General features: G+C 45.1%; 1 protein-coding gene across 7 annotated transcripts in view; it reads right to left on the bottom strand.

The window, feature by feature from the left end:
• The window catches only part of FRMD4A (FERM domain containing 4A), a 449083-nt gene that overhangs the window by 179610 nt on the left and 247913 nt on the right, over positions 1-21560 (bottom strand). The window contains exon 1 of one of the 7 annotated variants that reach the window (XM_081210653.1): positions 17541-17853. The exons of the other annotated variants lie outside the window; for them this stretch is intronic. The gene's annotated coding sequence lies outside the window, so the exon portion shown is untranslated. Of the gene's footprint in view, positions 1-17540; positions 17854-21560 lie in introns of those variants that run through there. 7 annotated transcript variants of the gene reach the window in all.

Below are 21560 nucleotides of genomic sequence, written 5' to 3'. Positions count from 1 at the left end.
GTGCACAACAATGCAGATACTACAGTAAAGTGTAAATATATTAGCAAAATTAACATAAGAAGTGTTATATTGGAGAAAATTGCTGTGCAAAAATGTGTGTAATAGGCAAAATTTCATACAGTTGTGTATATACAAAATTATATGATATCAGAAGTTACTTTATTATTATTATTAAAATTATCATAATTCTGTTTTTTTAAATAAATCAAAACATTCCACCACCACCAAAAGGTATAATATTTAATTAACAGCAAAAGGCCTGATCAGAAAAAGGACTGAATGACTCTGAAAGTCCTTGTGAAAGTCCATTTCTTAATACTGCAAATTCTTGACTAAACTGTAAACTTCTATGGGACAAAGAATCATAGAATTGGAAAATTGGAAGGGACCCCCAAGAGTCATCTAGTCCAACCCCTGCAATTTAGGGATGTTTTGCCTAATGTGAGGCTCAAGCCCACAACTCTGAGACTAACAGTCTCATGCTCTACTGACTGAGCTATGATGGATGATAAAAAAACATTCATATGGAAACACGGCCATACAGAAATATGTTCAGCAATACAGGACATATGTTTCCCCCCTATATATGATTTTGTGTGTTGAATACTCTTATCTGCTCTCTCTCTCTCTCTCTCTCTCTCTCTCTCTCTCTCTCTCTCTCTCTTTCTGGGACTTAACAATGACACGTACATGGCATTCAATCACCCTAGAAGAAAGGAAATTCCTCTTAAAGGAAGTTACTAGGCGACTCCCAGATCTTGGAATGTTTGTATTAAGAAATGATTTTCTATTTACCTCTGACATCAATGTAAAGCTTACAATCTCATTTAACGACTGCTGGCCCAAATGTTTACACAGTGAATTTTTCAGCTTAGGATCACACAGAGAAGAGGGCAATTGTTTTGCATTGCTCCACAAAACATCTTGGCAGCTTAGTGCCTAACCCATTCATCTTGTAAGCGACTGCAAACATGAGCTGGAGGCATCCAAGAAAATAACCCTTGTGCATCCTGGGAAACACATAGACTATACCTTGCAAATCATAGGCCAGCCTCCTGCTAAGTGATCACTCGACTGTAAAATCTATGGTAGCTTTTGGATGCAGCACACATAAAAGGATCCTCTGTTTGAATGGCTGTGTCGGTCAACACACATACACACAACAACACTTTTTAAAAGTAGTTCCAACAGCTACAAACAGTCCTGTCCAATATCCTCTCAAACAAGATGCTCCTTGAGAATTCTGCCTGCTGAAAGCATCACTACATTAAATATCTCAAATGTACAAAATGCAAATTCTGTTAATTGGAACAGCTCTATACAGTTCCATAACCCATTTTGCTAGCCTACAAAAGAAAGAAGTCCCATTTTAATCAGATTTTAAAAGAAAATTACAATGGCAAACAGCATATTTATTAAGGCATTCAACCCTGCTGAAAAGCACTCTCCCTTTCAGAAACTTTGTAGGGGGAAACAGTAAATAAGCAAAATTGTTTGCTATTCTGCGTGGGAACAGAAAACATTGCCCTCACTCTGATTTAGCCTCAGGGTACCATCATAAAGCCAAATCTGATTAGCTATGGTGTTATCATGCTGTCAAAATTATTCCCAGAAGCCCATGATCACCCATGAAGAGTGAATGTTGAAAGCCATTCCCTTGCTCTGAATTGGCTTCAAAGTCTTGTCTTGTAGCCAAATCTGATTGTCTACATGGCATAACGGTATCGCCACACTGACAACACTATTCCTGAACGGCTAGAATCAATGCCTATTGAAAAATGCATGGAAAATATAGCTTCGGGTACGTGGAGGGTATTTTTTGGGGGGTTTCTTTTCAAGTTTTGGGAACATTCAGTGCCTCTCTGATATTTATATTTATATTTATTTACTGACCCGAGTTCAAATCCCTTCTCGGCCATGAAGCTCATTGAGTAAGCTTGGGCCATCCCCTGTCTCTCAGCCTACCCTATGGAGAGGAGAACTTAGACAGGACTGTCACCCCTGTCAGATGGGAATCATTGAGCCATGACTTTGCCTAACAATATTCAGGAGTGGTGTGTGTAGCTCAGGGGAAAAAATTACTATAGTATGAGCTGCTTTAGGAAACAAGTCCATCTGCATTTCAAGCAGCTCAAGTTTGATTTTAATATGATTTAAGTTCCAATTGAAGCCATAGTCTGAGCCAAGTAAAGTTAACAAGGTACTCTGTTTTGTAGTTTGTGTATGTCTGACGTAGTCAACATCTAAAAGCTAATGCTTCCTCTCAAATAAAACAGAAAAAATGCTTACAGAATAAGAAAAAAAAAATCAGAGCTCAAAGTACTTTCATACATTTAGTAATCTTTCTCTTTTGGTCTTGCAAATATTTTAATCTCCTAAGAAGTTGATCCAGCAAAAAGATATCATCAAACCAATTGTATTCACAATGCGATTTATTACTACCATATCTGTTTAATTACAAAATATTTGGCAGAAAAAAAGCAAAACTATTAGAAATCAGATACCTCCGTAGCAAAGAAACTTCCTACTTTGAAGAATGAACTCTGCCAACAAGCAAGCTTGTGCTTTGCTGAAGTGAAGCTGAAATTTCTTAATGATTGTGTCCTCTTCCTCTCTACAATAACATCATGTCTTAAGTCTCTTCAACTGCAAATCTCACTGAGGTAGACAGATTTTCATCGGCAGTGCATTCTAAGGAATAAACTGTAGCTAAAATACTGAACCATAAAACAGAAAAGGATTTGAAATTTGACTTTAGCTACAACTATAATCAAGCCCTGGATGTTCACCCCCAGTTGAGCTAACAAATGCTTAAGTCCAGTGGGAAAGTCGACTTGAAAGCCATATGCCATATGCCAGGAAAAAAGGTACAGGACGAGGGAGACAGTGAGCCCTTCTAAACTTTTACTATTTTGCTGAATTTGGTGCTAAAATTGGACCCAGAAAATTCTGGTTATGCAAGTGAAGTGGATCTGGCACATCTGCACAAGAAACTCCAATTCAAGGTGCTGGATTTGGCCTACAAAGCCTTCAATGGCTCAGGACTGCAATACCTCAAGGACCATCTCTCTCTATATGAACTGATGAGGACCCTATGCTTATCATCTGAGACCCTTCTTTGGGTGCCTCCTCCACAAACATCTGGAGGGCAGCAACACGAGAACAGGCCTTTTCTGTGGTGGTTCCCCTTTTTGGAATGCTCTCCCCAGGGAGGCTCACCTGGCGCCTTCATTAGACATCTTTAGGTGGCAGGCAAAAAGGTTCCTCTTCTCCCAGGCCTTTGGCTAATTAAACCATCTCTGGTCTTGTAGACTGTGGGGGTATTATTTTTGTTTGTTATCATGGTATATGTTTTTGTGTTTTTATTGTCCTGTGATCTTTGGATGAAGGGCAGTATAGAAACTTTAACAGCAGCAGCAGCAGCAGCACAGCAGCAGCAACAACAACAAAGCAACCTGCTTCCAAAAAAGAAAGAGACTTTTTGAAGTAAGAAAAGTCCTCTGGAAAAGTGTGGCATGACAATTGATTGACCTCATATAACCTCCCTGCAAACAAATCAGAATGTATACGCAATAAAGAGCTGATATTATATATTCTCCCCACAAACTTTCCCCAAACAAACCAGGATGAATGCTCAAGACACAAGTCATCTGGAAGCAACATCCACCATGCCTTTTCCTCCAGTTGCATCAATTTCAATTTCACATCTATCCCATCTTTCCTCCAAGGAGCCAACAAAAGCATCACAACAACCTTTTGGAGCAGGCTAGGTTGAAAAATAGCAACTTCTCTGAACAATGCCACACATAACAACCTTCACAATGGAAGCTCCAGCATTTTCCCTCAATACTGCTCAGGCCACTTTCAGAAGCTTTTCATCAGTGCAGTAAAATGGGCATCAGATAATCACTTAAATGGGAATTGCCCCCCCCCTTCCGCTCAGGCATCCTCACTGGAAGGTCACAGGGTGGGCTGGTCCCAAGGGCGCACAGGGGGCGCTGGTTCAGCTGCAGAAATTCTACACCCGCCCACATGCCCGCTCACTGCCAGCTGATGCAGGCAGCCCCGTTTGCACAGGGGCTACATTCTGAGGCCTGCACGCACCGGTGAAGTCGCATATATCTGAAATCCATTGAGTAAGCCTGCAAACGCCCTGCTCCGCCCCACTCCACTCTACCCTGCACCCCATCCCTGTTCTCCCCCTTTAGTGACGTTTCAGTGACATCTTTATGATGTTTCCGGGTCATTCCGGGTTCGGCGTGATGTGCACATTTTGAACACATGTAAATGGGGAGCTGCCTGTAGCATTCTGCAGGTTTGAAAGCATTAACGTATCGTTAAACACAGATTCCTTTATAAAATGTCTGCATTTCAAATGTATCTTTATAATTCCCAGCACTAGTGGAATGCATAGATACTGTAATTTGAGAATATCTGTGTTTAAAAGTCTCATTCCCATTTTTTAAAAAGAAAGATTAACCTGAGATCTCTCACTCTTGGATATTCTGGTTGCCAAGCCGTATAATGGCTGCTGAGCTGTTTTATATCACACACAGCATTTCAAAGTACATGTAGGTATGTGTGTATGTGTGTACAATTCCACTTCCCTTTATACCTTATGTGTGTTTGAAAGGAACAGACTATTTTCAATATTAATAACCTGGCTTTTCAACGCCCTACCAAGCCCCTGACTCATTTTGGAGGGTCCTTGTCCAGAAAAAAACAGTCATATTATCTAAGAACCAAACTGAGGTCTGTGAATGGACCAAGTACAAAGACATCCAATTTGTTCTTTCTTAAGGAGTCTTGGGAAACCAACTGGCTGGGAATTCATGGATGTAGTCACAGGCAACAGCTCAAGAGGAAGATGCAAAATGTAAAAACCTGGGTGGGATTAGCAACGTTAAAGGTTGCAGTAGGTTGCGTCTAGGTGGTCAGAGGTCACCCTCATGCACATAACAAATTGATCCTGTGTGAAACTAAGCCCACTGAAATCAATAGACAGGGCCAGCCCAATAAATTTTACTGCCTGAAGCAAAGCAGCACATGGCATCCTTCCCCACAAAGGTGCACGGTGCCCCTGGGCACACGCAGAATCAGCATTAATGGAACGCTTTCCTTAAGACCAGTACATAAGCCAAACATAATGTGCACTACGATGATACCTGCTGCATCTTCTGATGCAGGTCATCCAGACCTGAAGAACTGAGGCATGATCAGAGCTGATTATTTGCTACAAGTCACAGTATATTTTGTGGTTTTATGCATGCTTTATATCCTCCTTTTTGCTGTCTTTACCTGTGAGGAATTAGTTTTGCAGCCTGATTCACCCATGCTGGAGAGGCTTAAGAACAACAGCACAAGGGAGGAGATGCTGCCACTGTCCCTTAGCACTTTGCCTAACAGCAGCGCTAGCCCCGCAAATGGGCTTGGCTGAACCAACTCTGTGCTGAATGGGGTTGTTAGCAGCACTTAGTATGTAGGGATTAGCCATCAAGTTGTGAGTCTCTATGCCCTTTCCAGCAGCAGCTAAACCCCCTCCCCCTCCACAGACTGGGAGGATAGAAAATCACAACATTGTCGCCAAGCTGCATGAGGCAAATGTTCCTAAAACAGGCCTAAGCAACTTGCAACTCCCCAAGTCAAACACAGGCTGCCAGCCATGTATGGTGTCCTATTGGGAACAGGACACCCCCATCCAACCCCTTTTGAAGTCTCAGTCAGGCAACAAAGTCAAAAGGTTCATCATATATCTCTGCAAAACATTAAGAGCTCACCGCAGGAAGGCCACTTGGGGCAGCAGGTGAAGCTTTGTGAAGCTCTCCCTGTAGCCTGTGTTCCAGTCTTTACAAATCTATTTTGGGTGTGGCTAAAACAGCAAATTGAAAGAAACAAGCAGGTCTTTTAAATCATTAAATCACAGAAGCAAGCGAGCCTCATTCCTTTAATTAGAAGTCTCCATGCCTGCATTCCACAATCCTGGACTGTTCACAACAAGCCTGGATTTGGGCTCAGTGGCTAAGCCTGGGCTTAGCTTTAAAACACCAGCCTAAGGCTGTTCCTTTAAAGTTATTCAACCTGTTTCCATCAGATCAGACTCTCTACTGCCCATCCAGATACTGGAGGATGTTCTTACAGTGTGGTCTGGAAGGTGTTTGTTTTTCCTAGCTGATATCTGTCTGCATTCTGAGAAGCAAAAGACCTCAGCCTCTCCAGTACATAACTGAGAATGAGGCTGTACGCCTGGCTATTGAAGATAACATTGGTAGGAACGCAGTGCTCTGGGCAAGGAAGAAAGAGAACTTGGCATTTCTTCTGAGAGGCTGAGTTCCCCACCCATTAAACATTCTAATTATGGATGCTGAGTTCTTAGAAGCAGACGCAAACTGCACCACATTCTCATTGTTACTTGCCCTGTTAAATGACAGGCAGTGTGTCAATTTGAGGCAGAGCAAATGAACAGGACTCCACCTCTTCTGGAACAGTCCAAATGCATCGTCACATTTTGCCCTTTGCTTCTATGCCGTCTGAACAGCCCACACCATGGGCGCCTGCACTGCTACAGGAATGAATGGAAGACTTTACGGCTGAAAATACACCAATATACCATTAATCAAGTTTTGGAAATTCCATTTCCTCCCTCAGCTGGCCTGCTCCAATGATTGCTACTTACAATGGACAAGTTGTCTGTTCTGGACCTGGGAATATATGTTTAGAGGTGATGATCAATGTCTCTTGCATCATTCACAGAATCACAGATGGAGGAGACCCAGAGGAAGCTCAGTCCACTTATGTTCAACATTTTCAGATCTGGGACTGGGTCACACTTTTAACGTGGATCCCACGTTTAACATTTCTCCATCTCCATCTTTCCTCCCCAAACAAAAGAGTGCTGATGGTTAGCACAATGTCCCAGTCCGAGCTGCTTGCTTAAAGGCTACCAGCCGAACCATGTCTACACAACGCTAATTTGTAAATTGTGAGAATTTCAACCCCGCCAATCAAGTGATTTCCCAGGGCGACTCATTCCTGAAGCTTCCAGATAAACCCACTTTGCCCTAATTATACTGCACCACAAGGAGCCAAAGGCAAATTTATTAGCTATATGGTCAGCATTGTTTACAATAACAACAAATAAGGGGAGAACTATATTAAAATTATGTAAGAGCATAATGTTCCCAGCAAAGACTTGCACACAAAATGATTAATGTTTGTGTGTCACGTTATAAATGCTGAACAATCAAATATGCAGAGAGTCAATAATTTACTGAAATATATTGATTTTGCTTCTTCTAACAGCTTGTAGCAGAAATCAGAGCCTAATATTACCTTTTCCTGCACGTCCTCTGTTTCTCTGCCTCGTCTTCTCTCACGCACTTGCACATGCACACACATGGTGAAAATTGCTACTGATCTTACCACCTTGTGGTTGGTGTGGCTAAAACAAATGCTTGTATGTGTGATTGTGGTAAGAAAACTCTTCCTGTCTGCAAGAGCTCTCCCAGGGATTGCACCACAAACAGAAAGCTAGAGCAAAGAAAGAGTCTCAGGCCAAAGACACTTGCTTGGTTAAACTTGTAGTTGCTGCTGCCTTAAAACAGCAGAAAGTCATAGAAAGGGAGAGAAACCTCAAGCTACACAAGGAAAGGGAAAAGACCAAGCGTCCTTCCCAATGCAGTTCTCCCATTAGCATAGAAGAAGAGTTTGGATTTGATATCCCGCCTTTCACTCCCCTTCAGGAGTCTCAAAGCGGCTAACATTCTCCTTTCCCTTCCTCCCCCACAACAAACACTCTGTGAGGTGAGTGGGGCTGAGAGACTTCAAAGAAGTGTGACTGGCCCAAGGTCACCCAGCAGCTGCATGTGGAGGAGCGGGGAAGCGAACCCGGTTCCCCAGATTACGAGACTACCGCTCTTAACCACTACACCACACTGGCTCTCATAGCAGACTTCCACTAGCACAACCAAACTTTCCCCTCAGATCCTCTCCCCTGCACACCCTCAAATTCTGCCCTAGAGGGTTGGAGACCCTCCAGAGCAGATTCTGGGGAGGCAAGTAGAGGAAGAGGAAGTCCCATGGCACAAGACCTAAACATTAGGAATATAAAAGTATGTCACATAGAGGAGGGAGAAAGGTTGTTTTCTGCTGCTCCAGAGAAGCGGACACGGAGCAATGGATCCAAACTACAAGAAAGAAGATTCCACCTAAACATTAGGAAGAACTTCCTGACAGTAAGAGCTGTTCGACAGTGGAATTTGCTGCCAAGGAGTGTGGTGGAGTCTCCTTCTTTGGAGGTCTTTAAGCAGAGGCTTGACAGCCATATGTCAGGAGTGCTCTGATGGTGTTTCTTTGCTTGGCAGGGGGTTGGACTCGATGGCCCTTGTGGTCTATGATTCTATGATTCTAAGATGAACTGCACGTGAGCCGTGTTGGATACAACCCATAGAAAGTAGGGTTCTGGAAAATGGGGTGGTGGGGGAACATCCCTAGTCTATTCCGAATGTTTTGGTTTGACGCAAGACTAAGCATGGGCCAGAACTTAAACCCTACCCCTTGTTGGCATTCGCTGCATTCATCATGACTGTCCTCCAAGCACCCATGATCATGTCAGAAGGGCTTCTGAGCTCTTCTTTCCAGAGAATGCATTATCAGGCTCTCCATCTCAAAACACAGCTTCAGAAACAGCATTCAACGCCGTGTGAGATGGGGCTGCCAGAAAAAATAAGCTAGGAAACCCCCCAGGTGTAGGCGCCAACCTTCCACCTCAGGTGTTCTCACCCAATGTACACAATAAAGAAACAATAAAATCTGTTTCTATTTTGACATGCTTTAAAACATATGCATATAATTGTGTTTAATTGTTGCAACCCATACTGGGGCCTTAGGGCAAAGGGCGGGTAATAAATTGTGACAACAGTAACAGTAATATAATTATCACACCATAAACAATGGAGGTTAGAAATAAGAATGAGAACTGTGGGCGGAGGGGGGGGCAGCTGAAGATACCACAAAAGCTATCTTTGGAATTCTCACTTCTCCAAATTTTGCGATGCAGTTTCCCAACAAAATCATGTGTACAAAATGCATATATAGGGGCCAGTGTGCCTAGAAATGCATATATTAGTAAAAATAAAATATAGAAATACATTATATTAGGAAATTTCCTGTACAAATGTTTAACAAAACTGCATACAAAAATAAGTATATAAGCAGAAATGCACAATAAAATGATGGAGAATTCTTCTGAGGACTTATTTTTAAGTTGCAAACTGATGCTGAAATGTGGAGAGCTGAACTTGGGAAAATGCCAAACTAAGTTAAACTGAAATGGATGAATCCACCCATCCCTACCTGCTATGGGTATTCTGTAGATGGGCCTTGGAGGTGACCCAGCAAGGCTCTTCCTATGCTCTTAATTGAATAGGTTACCAGGGTTTTTCCTGGGCTTAACCCCAAAGACTTAAAGCCCTATGCAGTATTGGTCCTAGGTACTTACAGAAAGGCATCATCCCACTATTCCTCCTGGTACCTTAAGATGACCATGAGTGAGGACTAGGCTAGTTGTGCCAACAGAGATGTAAGAATCATAGAATCATAGAGTTGGAAGAGACCACAAGGGCCATCGAGTCCAACCCCCTGCCAAGCAGGAAACACCATCAGAGCACTCCTGACATATGGTTGTCAAGCCTCTGCTTAAAGACCTCCAAAAAAGGAGACTCCACCACATCCAGGTCTGTCCTCTTTAAACTTTGCAAGCAGAAGGTGTGTGGCTTGAGACCACAGCACAGGGGAGGGAACTGTAATTTGTCTCCCCAGCACTATTTTCATGCTGAAAACTTTCTCCCTGCCTCCCCCAAGCTATTTGTCCTGACTAGATAAATGTATGTGCATGCATTCATTCATTCATGCATCTCAGTAGTCACATCTAATTTGGTCTTAAGTATCTGATTTTTGTTGTCTTCATTTCTAGAGGTTCTGTGATTGATTAAAAGATCCAGGGACTTTCCCCCAGTGGTTCCCTCCTTTTGGAGATCCCCGACAGAAGCTCCGCTGGCAAGTTCATGCCAGACTTTTAGAAGCCTAGCTAACAGCAAGAAGGGCTTGTTCTTTTTCCTGGTTCTGATTTCTGGGTGCTACTGTATTTTTCCTTGTGCAAGTGTGTGTGGTTCTTTAACAGTGAGCTGCTTGCAGAGCCCTCGTGGCTAGTAACGTGTCTTATGAATGCTACAAATAAATAAATCTGGCCCTGTTTGCAAAAGAACAAGGAAGAGATGGGGAGAACTGCAGGCAGCAGTGTGACTAACCACCCAATGTATTCTATGCGTGGGATATCAAGCAACAGGTGCTGGATCAGGACTAACCCAAACAAAAGAGGATGGGGAAAACAAAGCGTCTGGAAAGCTACGAAGAAAGAGACCTGTTGGTGCTAAACAGATACTGTATGCACAGGTGGGCCGATGTTTACTGCGCATCTTCCCCCACCCCATTTCAAAACACTGAAGGATGGCAAACACAGCAAGACATGAAAAGATGTTCTCGCTTGGTTACATTTTAAAGGGCAGACACATGCTGATGCTATAGGATGAAACAGTTGTTTCACTTGCAGATTTAGGGAGCCCAATTGAAAATGCTGCCATAAAGATTTTTGACTGCTGGCTTTTGTGCTGATTCTGAGCTCTCTTTGCTTGTCATGGCAGTTTTGTATAGCTGGCAGCCTATACAAAAGCTCACTGAAAGCGTCAGTTCTGGATGGCATTTCTTTGCTATCTGACAGCAGCTCCTGGGTAGATAATTGTGAAATATTTCAAGTGCTCAGGATACAGGGGCTGTGCCAATTATTCTCCACTTTTACTTTGGTGAAAAAACTATAAGATAGAGGTCCTCCCAATCTAGACCAAAATAATAAAAAATTGTCAAAATATTTACTTAGTTTTATCCTGCTAGGCATCATATCCCCCTCTACTGCTTTTGTGGTCCCCCCCCCTGCCCAATCTCTCCCCCCCCCCGGCTGCTTCTTTCCTGGATTAGTCACCTGGGTGTCCACACCCCAAACATATATCACCAAATGGGATGATGCCACACCTACACTGCCAGCCACAGTCATTAAAGAAGGAACATTTGACTACACAGTGATGTCACTTGGGAGGACAATGTACACAAAGAAGGAATTAAAACAAATAATGCTGGGAGGCAAACAGTGAAGAAGAAGTGTTTTGGCACTGACAAGTAATGCTTGCAAAGTCATCACTATCACCACCATCATCATAATCTCCAATACTGACCACATCAATCGTCAAGTCAGAACACTCAAGAAATGAAAAGAAAATGCTATTTATTTAGGTTGAGATATTATTTAAAAGAGAAAAAAACCTTACATTTTTGCTAGCCCAGTGTCAATTATCAGTGGGCACACAGTTATCAGAGAAGGAATGACTGCTGGGAGGCACTCAGAAAGAAGAAATGCCACGGTGCGTCTGCAGCAGCACGAGCAGACGCCTTCATCTGCTCCAGGTGCAACAAAACATGTTCGTCTCTACGGCCACAAAAGACGCTGCAACCTTCCAATGGTTTGACTTCACCCCCAAAGGCAGACTCCTCCATTGTCTCCCGAGACAGAGAGATGCCAAGCACGGCCAGCAGTGAATGAGGAAACACATGGTCTGATACGGCTCCCTGGGTGACCTTGAGCTAATTATTTCACATGGTTCTTGTGAGGGAAGGAAAAGGGATAACCTGAAGTACATGGCCTGATGGGAGATGGTGTACAGAGTCCCCTCTGCTACTATGCAGCAAGCATGCCAGAAAGAACATTAAAGAAACCTCCAGCGAGCACTCTCACTTTCATCCTGAACACATCAGTCCCATGCACAGGGCTTTGTCTCTTTCCAATGTATAACACAATATGTGCATCTGGCAGTGCTCAGCAATCTGTGGACTTGCCTTGTAGCTTGCCTGAGAGTGGCCATGGCAGCAACAGCCCCTTGTTTAATGAGTGTCCTTACCTACAGTACCACTAAGTTACCAGACACGTAAAGTACCACTTCCTAGGTTCAGTGGTGAAGGAAACCGCTTGGGCGTCTGGGGTGGGATGAGGGTGGGGGACACCGCAGGGCCTCTGGAGTCTGTCTGCCTCCTTCCACTCAGCCACCCTACAGCTGGGGGGGGAGGCAGTGGACCGTTTGGCCAGCGCAGAGCCTGCGCACCCCCAAGCCACTGTATCTCTCCCAGGAGAGACGCATGGCTTGGGCGCACTGCAGGCCCTGAGGTGAGTGCCGCCCAGCATTTTGCCACCCCCCCCAGTGGTGACACCTGGGGCGGCCCGCACCCACAGCACCCACCTTCCTCTGCTTCTGCCTAGGTTGTCATTGAATGTAAGCCACATTTAGCTATCCTGCATCTAGTAGTCTAACAAAGTCACCTAGAATGTTTATATGGACAAAACAAGCACTTGGAAAGCCTGCATCCCATGCTCAGGGAGGTGAACAGGCAGGATATGCAAGGTTCAAAGTGGCTCACTGGCTCAGGAAGAGGGTTAATAATCAGAGCATGATGTGATACCGGTAGAAGCAAACAAGGAATGAAATTGCTTGATTCATGAAAACAAAACCAGCAAAGGCTCAGCCAAGGAGCTCCAGACATGAGAGTTGAAAAGGTTTCCAACAATATCTTCCTGCTTTGTTTTTGAGACATTTCTGTGAAGCTGGGGCCAAGATAGGTGAATTTCAATTAAAACTAGGATGAAAGCTCTTGGAAGGGCTTTCAAAGAAATAAGAACGTTGATAGCAAAGAATTCCACATCTGCTGGCTGCAATCTCAGCCAGCAGCCTCACATACACATATGATCCACTCATGATCATGGGTGATAGTTCATTGCAAGAGACTTGTGAAAGCAATTAAGGACAGGTCCACAACAGGCCATTAGGTCCCTGTGGAAAAGGTTTGGCTAGAGAGGCAGCCTGGGAGCCCAGGAAGCAGAGCCTCCCACAACTGCCTTGGTACAGGGTGTAGCATTGGGGTAGGAACATGGCAAGGTGCTGCAACATCCCTCTTGTGGCTCTCACAGAGAGGAAAGGGCAGGCCAGAAGAACAGTGGGTCAAAGGGCCTTGTAGGGATGCCCCCTGTGAGGCACGGCTGAGACTTAAAAGCCAGCAGGGCGGGAGCAAGGAGTCAGCTTGGAACACTGCACAAGGAACCCTGCTTGGCACACAGAAGAAGTAGATGTGAGAGAGTGTGGGAGAAAGAGATTGAAAGCTTGCATGAAGAGTGAGAGAGTGTAAGAAACTGAAAGTTTGCATGAGTAGGGGAGTGAGAGAGACTGGGAGAAAGCTTGGATCATGTGTACCGGGGAACTTTAGCTGGGGTTGAGGAGAAGCCCTGGCACAAGAGGGACCAGGAGGACTGGACTAGAAGGCCCTCCCTCAAGAGTGGGAGGAAGGTGGAAGGACAGGAAAGGAGTGTAGGGAAGTCTCTAAGGAAGGACTCTACGATAAGCTCAGTGGCAAGCCAGAGAAGTGTGTGTGCTGTAAAACCAACCAACCAACCAACCTGAACTCCTTCAGGAACTAGAACCCCATCAGGTGAATCCTGCAGGAAGGGAACACACTGCCATTCTGTGGGCTTCCTTTCCAAAATCTATAATACTCCCATTCGTCAAAGCCCACAGGATCAATGGGGATGCTGTCTCTAATGCAGAACAGAGGTTGCAGACCCAAGCCTCAGTGCCATTCCCAGATTAAAGATGAGATTAGCAGATGGTGTCCAGGGCCTGCAGCAAACTTGAGAACTGCAAAGTAAGGTTTTTGAGCAGGAACTCAAAACAATCTCAAACTTTTACTAGCTGATGCCATGCTCTCCCTAAAGGAGGCATTAATTTCAGCCACTACAGAACCACAAGTATATGTCCTCAGATTCCATAATGGAAGAAAGGTGATACATAAGTATAAAACAAGAAATAAACCAAAATTTCTTCTGCAACCTGCAGGATATAAGCACATCTCTTCTGCTGCTATTCTGCCTCTACTTTCACAGCTCATGTGCTGTCATCTCTTTGAGAAATCTAAGATAGCCTTGAATACTATTTAAGTCACTAGCTATGGTCAAGCAGAAACAGAAAGCACAGAATAGGAAAAAAATGGAGCCAGGAGTTGCCTATTTCCCCAGTTTCCCAATCAGATAGTGAACGAAAAAAGTAGAGCTGCAATGCTTACTCAATTAATAGTTTAGATTAATGAATTAAAAACTTTTAAACCAACTAATAAGATGCTAGCAATTTATCAAGCAGATTTTTAAAAAAGTATTTTTCACACAGGTACTTATAAAAACTGTAATTGGCAAATGCAATTTTGAAAGATGCATTCCCCTCTTCTCTTCCACCAGCCGGCCGGTGCCTCTTATAAGCTGATGCCGCCTATGGTGCACTTATGCGCCATCTGAAAGCAAATAAAAGCATCCCTCTTGATTTAGGACTATTGTTTTTAATCACATGCAAGTTAGAACATGTTTAATCAATCACTCAGTTGATTAAAACTCTTCTGATTTCTTTATTCAGGTGACAGCCCAGGGCGGGGGAGGGGAGACATCCTCAGAGGTAAAAACCAGGCGGCTCTTTTTGAACCATCCCTAGCAAACAGCTGCAATAACTCTTGACTTTAGCCAACTGAAGTACGTTTTCCATCACGATTGATTCAGCTTCTGGGAGTATCACAAAATGTTTATGAACATTTCAGCTGCCCAGAAATGTAAAAGTGTGGCTGCAGGTGAGCAGGCTGCATAAGACTGATTGCTTCTCCATTTAAAAACCATCCCTGCACATACAGAAAATAGCATGTTGGAGAAAGTTAGGTTGGCATGCCAGCTTTCTATGTGCAAGGATATGTTTCTCCCCCATTAAATTAGCCTTCAAATGGGAACTCCTACCCCTCACCTGAAACCAGAAGTGATGCAGTCCAGGAAAAGCTCCACTGTGTAATTTTGCTGACTGTACAAGCTGGTGTTAACATGCAGTTGGTAAGGCTTAATTGTGATGTGTGGTAAAAGTAACTTGTGATGGATAGCTGATTTCCCACTATTGTGGTTTGTGAAAATTTGCACAGAGTAGTAGTCCAACACTTTCAGGAATTGTGGAGTGGGATACTCGCACAATGGATATTTGCAGAATTCACATGTTACGAAGGTTTGAAAAATTACACTGACTTGTGATCACAAACACAGCAACCCTACAGAGTTTTGCAGAAACACTTTATATTGCAGTCTATTACCCTACAGAGAAACAGCAAAGGTTCTCTAGAGAGAAACATGGTTTTCTTTACCATTAAAACTATTTTAAAACTAGCCCCCAGAGTTTACATTCAGCAATATTGCACATTACCAAGCACTGGAGATTTGGAAGCATGGGATATTGTCCTCCCAACTGTAGCTTGTGAACAAATTAATAGCGATGCCACAAATATAAAACACAGTGGAGCCACAAGAACTGTTCCTTGTTTGATACTTGCCAGTCCCTGCCACCACTGACTTCAGCAAGCTACTGGAGGTCCCAATTTGCACTTTATTTGGCAAGCATTTTTGCAGCTGTAAGCTACACTCAGCGGTGAAATGGAGACGCATACTTGTAAACATGCAAGAACATGTGCTGGACACATGCAGGGAAGTCCTGATTAGCCACAGCTGCCTGATGCATGACCACTCCATTGCCACAGGCGCATGCCTCTGCACACATACACTTGTGACCAAAAGAGTGATCCACCCCTTAAGGAGATGGCACTGCTTTTTATGCCAGAATGGCAAAACTGGTCCACAGGTGACACGCCTCTCTTCTTTTTGAATGGGCCTTGCAAACTGAAAGCCTTTCAACTTGAGATGCAGCAAAGTGAACTTGGGGCGCTTGGCATGTAGCTTGCAGAGCCAAGCCTGCTCTGAGGGGAGCCCCATCACCCGCTCTGAGCCCTCCCTGCTCCTGTTTCTGAAAGTTTGATTCAGGAACCATAAGGATACTTTTCCATAATAGTAGAAACTAAATCCTGACAAATTGCTGCTGAGCCTACTTGATAACACCAGTTTGCAACAATGCAATTGTGCACATCACATAAAGAGTTAAACTATTTTGGAACCATGGCCTGAATAACAGTAGCTGAGGCAGACTAATGGTGTCACTCTTCAGTATAAGAACGCATGGTCTGCAACATATTTTCTGGAGCGAGTACCTTGTGCCAGAAAAGGTTAGAACAAGTCGCTACAAACTGCTCTTCTGCAGCCAGAACAGAAACAATATTGCCGTGCTCAGCAGTATGGGTTCAACTAGTGTGAAGTCAGCTATTCATAGGGCAGCCTGCCTGTTGGGCCCTCTGCCATCCTGACAGTACTGGATAGGAAAAATAACCACCCATGTTGTTTTACTCTTTGGTGCTTGGTTAGGGGTCGGGATACAACACTGGCATACAAATCAGACATGACACATTTCATGAGAAATACCGGGGGTAGGAAGCTACTCCAGTGTGAATCCAAATTAAGCCTGGTGCAATGTAATCTTGGTTACACCCCTTACGATGCTGCCGAAGGTGGAGCTCAGACAGGTTTGGTGGATTCTCACAATCAGTGTTGGCCCTTTCAAAGTGCACATATAGACTGCAAATATATGCACACACAACCTCATACAGTCAAGCTAGAAAACACCCCTTTCTCTAGTTTTCAAAAATAATTGTCTCCGTTATTTGTACTTGTTCATTTCTGCAGTTCATCCTTTATCTGTTTTGTTCCTTTAGGGTAGCCTCTGACTGTTTCAGAAAGAGTGCTGCTGGGTCGTTTGCTTGTCTGCGTGTGTTTCATTAAACCACTGCCAGTACTATTAATAGAAACAATTGTTTCTTTTGGAAATTTTGCATGGATGCTGCAATCTACTTTTCTGCTTTCCCCACTCAGCAGTGAACATGCTTAATAACACAATCAGGAAAGTGATCTCATATGGATTCGTTTGCAGCATGGGAGAGGGAGAGAGAGAGAAGCAAAGATCTCAAAATAATGGGAAACTGATTGATTTACTGAATGTGAAACAACTTTCCTGCAAGAGCATAGGAGATCCTAATGTTTGAATGAAAACAAAAAATATTCCAGAGGTTTCACCTTTTACAAGCCTCAAGCTGTGCATTAAACAGGCTGCATCCATTTAGAGCGCAAAGGGACAGCTCCATATTAGCAGATCCTAGTAAAAGGCTCCCAGACTTGTTTGAATTTAGATGATTCCTTGTACCTTTCTCCTCACACCCCCAGCCACAACCCCAGCACACCTAAAGCCAATCCACATTGCTTTCCCTCTCTCAGCTCCTGCAACGTAATGGTTTTCCTAAACCTAGGCATTAAAAACGTAGTTTTTAAATGGGAAGACCTAGCGATTCCATGTTATAATGAGATCCTAGAAAAAATGGCATCATAAAGCAGCTACAGTTTGTGCTTCCCTTCAGCCCCCCCCTTTTTTTAAGGAAAAGGAAAATGCTGCATGTTCTCAATGGCTTCCCCCCTTGATGGAAACAAAGACTCGCGTTACCTTTCCCTCCACCTCAACAGGAGCAGCGGCGGCGGCGGCGGAGCAATTCAGATTTCAATCCCACTCTTCCCAGAAAGAAAGCATCCCATTAAATCCAGTTTCCTCGGGCCTTTGGCCTAACAGACAGAGGCGGCGGCGGCATCCATTCGTGAGGACTTGCTGGCCTGGAGGCGCAGCCCTTTCTCTCGCTCGCGTCTGCCAGGAGCGCTTTCCCTAGGCGACCACATCCCCGGCCCCGACGCCGCCGCTGCTGCCGCTAACGGTCTCTCGGAGAGAGCGAGCCTGGCTCGGCTCCAGAGCGCGCCGCCGCCGCCTCCATCCTCCGCAGCTCCCAGCCGGCCGGCGGGAAGGAGGGAGGGAGGGAGGGAGGCAGGGAGGGAGGGAGGAGCGAGGCAGGGAGGAGGCGGAGGCGGGGCCCGCGCTCGCCGAGATGCTGCGCGCGTCCCGCTGCGTCCCGAGGCGGCTGGCGGAACTCGCCGGCGGGCGCGCCACTGCCGGGCTCTCTCTCTCTCGGGGGCGCCCGGGAGGCCGCGAGCAGCAGCCGGGGAGCTTCGCCGGAGCGGAGGGAAGCCGCGAGGCCAAGCGGCCGGCCAGGCGCAGAGAGGCGCGCTCCTTCGCAACCGCTCAGGCCCCGCCACACACGCCTTTCAGCAAAAAAGGCCGGGCTCCGGCATGGGAGCCGAAAAACAAAGAAAGGCCACCTTGGCTTGTTGCTCTTTCCGGCGCAGGAGCCGCGGAGACTGAAGGAAGAAGGGATCCCCCAGGAGGAACCCGGGGCGAGGCCGAGTCCCCCGCGGCTCCTTCCTTCAGTCCTCGCTCGCCATCGCGGCCCCTCGGTTAGAGGCGAGCTCCCCCTGGCCAGGGCATGCCAAGTCTCTCGGCTTTCTACCTCGGTAACTAAAAGGGGCTAGTAGGTAGGAAAACCTTCGAGATGCTCTTCTGTCCGTGAATGCGTGTTCTCCCAGACAAGCAGCCCCGGGAACTGAAAAAGATCCAGGGTGGGGAAGCCATGGCCACATCTTGCTGGACTACAACTCCCATCCCTCCCTGCCCCAACCCGTGGCCAACCATTCTTGCCGCCCAAGCCAGATCCCGAACTCTTTGTGGCTGTGAAGAGTTGAGCTTTGAAGACCTGCTGAAGCAAACATATAAGCAAGTTTGCTGAGTGTGAAAAGCAACTCAGATTTCTGTCAACCAGAATTAAAAAACAGCCTCGCTGATACGGGAGGGACTGATCCCACCTGTACCGTCGTTGACTGTTTTTCAAGGTAATGCATCAAATTCTCATAGCCAACTCAGCAGTCGGGTATGAGAATCTGAGGCTGTCTTAAAATGCAAAGTCAAGTGAATTTTGAGGATAATAACCTTGACATGGTGGCGAGTTGATGGATTGTGGTGATGGATTGTCTTTGCAGAGGTGGTAGCTGGTCTTGTAGATGATTTTATATGGCAAAGTTAAAACTTCCAGAGCATGGCCTGAGACAGGAGGACATCGGCTGCAATTCTAGAGCCAGACCTCAATCATAAAACAGGTACAGCAGTAACCAAGGAAAGAGCACGTCAAACCATGTGGAGAGAATTCATCCTTCACTGGCAAATAGAGCCTGTCCCTGCATATTTGGGCCTATGGGATAAGGCTTCCACATCACAATATGACTTGGATGCATACTTGAGATTCAGCAATTGTCTAGAAATCAGCATGTTACGATTGGATCTGCTGTTCAACCTTTTGAGCACATACTAAAATAATTACTGTATTGGCAAAACCAAAAGGACAATATTGGGGGTGCGAATAAAACCCGTCCTTGGTAACACAGTGATCCCCTTTTAGCATCCGGTCCTTGTCTGCCTTTGCCCCACCTTTGGGGTCAGTTGGAGGGAGATAAAATGTTGGGTCATGCAGATGATTTCTATTCCAGGCTGCCCACCCACTGCTGCAAGCGCAGCTCATGCACCCACTCTGCCCCACTTGCCCAGCCATGCTGCTGCACCGCCCCACTCACTCAACCCGGCCACCACCACAGGTCCAGAGCCCCCGCCTGCTTCCACCCATCGCCACAAGCTCAGCTTGCTCAGCTGCTGCCTCTCTCGCTCCCTTCACCCCATGCCGTCTCCTTCCTTGCTCCCTCACCCCCCTTGCCTGCCTCAGCCTGGAGCATGCGTAATCCATTGCCAGCGGGACAACAGACTAATACAAATAGTACAGAGAGAAATATTACAATGGATTCAGGAAGATTCTAAAAGCACCAATCATAAATCTTAAATGCTGAAGTTTTGCTTCAGTGTAAAATATTTTCTCTTTGTGTCATGTCTGTAATCTAGATTGGTTCTAGAGACTGCTGTCCAAAACAGGTGGCTGCAGTTACTTTCTAGGCATTTGAAAATCCTCTCCTTGATTAAGTCATCCATGCCCTTTTCTCTCTGTGCTGAATGAAGAAAGAAGCTATGACTATGACCTTGTTATATGCTCACCCACAATGCCATTGCCCCCATTGCTTGCACAGCCAACTTCTGCTCTCAGATGGACCCATTGCAGGGTAACGCAGAATCAATCTGCAATGAACTTTTTTGTAAAAACAAACAAACAATCCCACAATTTTTATTGCTTTTTAAACAAATACAATAACCATTAAACATTTATCTAGCAGTACCTCTAATGGTGTGTGTTTTATCCATTGTCTCTAGACCTACACTTAAGCATCCAGCATTCAAACATTCTAATGTAACCTCTCCACTGAGAATATTGAGCAATTGGTACTGCATAAGAAGGTCTTGATTTTGGTCATTAACATAGCTAAAGAAAGGGGTCCACGTTTCTCTATACGTTATGCCTTCAATTGCCCTCCTGTGTCTAGTGCAGGCTTCCTCAACCTCAGCACTCCAGATGTTTTGAGACTACAATTCGCATCATCCCTGACCACTTGTCCTGCTAGCTAGGGATCATGGGAGTTGTAGGCCAAAAACATCTGGAGGGCCAGAGGAAGCCTGGTTGAGTGAGACTCTCAGACATTGCTGTATCCCAGATATTATTTCCCCCTATGTTCAGGGGTATTTCAGCCTGGTTCTTCCATTGCTGAGCTATCACTAATTGTGCTGCGGTCAGTAAGAAGCCTACTAGTTCACTGTGGCACAGGGTGGAGCCTAAATCTATTTCCAAAGATAGTAGGGCTAAGGCAGGATTTGGAGAAAGGGGTTGCCCTGTAATTGCGGATATAATGGAAATTATTCTCTTCCAAAAGTTTTTAACATAAGGGCATTCCCACCAAACATGAATAAATGAACCAAGCTTTCCACAGCCCTTCCAATATAAAGGGGGAAAGAGAGGGATTACTTTTTGCCAGCCTGACTGGCATCCAGTGCCATCAGAGGATGACCTTGAGGGAGGCCTCTTGCTAGCGAGCTGAGATGGTTTAGAACGGGGAGTAGTCCAGTGCCTTTCAGTTGGGTGGCCTAAATCTGATTCCTATACAACTGAAGGCTTCTAGCACCCAAACCCGCACTTCCTGATCTAATAGATTGCTGTATATTTGGGAAGCGGCACCTTTCAGGGCATATGCTGGCCTGCTGCATAAGGATTCAAACAAGGGAAATGTCTGTAGGCCCTCTGCCCTGCACTCCAAACGAAGTGCAAAAGAATGAGTCTGAGCTACCTGAAACCAGGTAGTATGAGTGTCTTTTAATTTACCTTGCAATTTCTCTTGGAAAATTATACGGATTGTGTAAATGCCTACATCCTCTCAATCCTTGAACATTTGATAGTTATTTGTGTACAGTGGTGCCCCGCAAGACGAATGCCTCGCAAGACAAAAACTCACTAGACGAAAGGGTTTTGCGGTTTTTGAGCTGCTTCGCAAGACGAATTTCCCTATGGGCTTGCTTCGCAAGACGAAAAAGTCTTGCAAGTTTGTTTCCTTTTTCTTAACACCGTTAATACAGTTGCGACTTGACTTCGAGGAGCAACTCATAGAACGCGGTGTGGTAGCCTTTTTGAGGTTTTTGGTGATTTTTGAAGCTTTTCCA

This window comes from Podarcis bocagei (assembly GCF_964188305.1).
Source record: "Podarcis bocagei genome assembly, chromosome: 10".
NCBI lineage: Eukaryota > Metazoa > Chordata > Lepidosauria > Squamata > Lacertidae > Podarcis > Podarcis bocagei.
The sequence above is the reverse complement of the archived record's forward strand: the minus strand, read 5'-3'. Positions and strand labels throughout refer to the sequence as shown.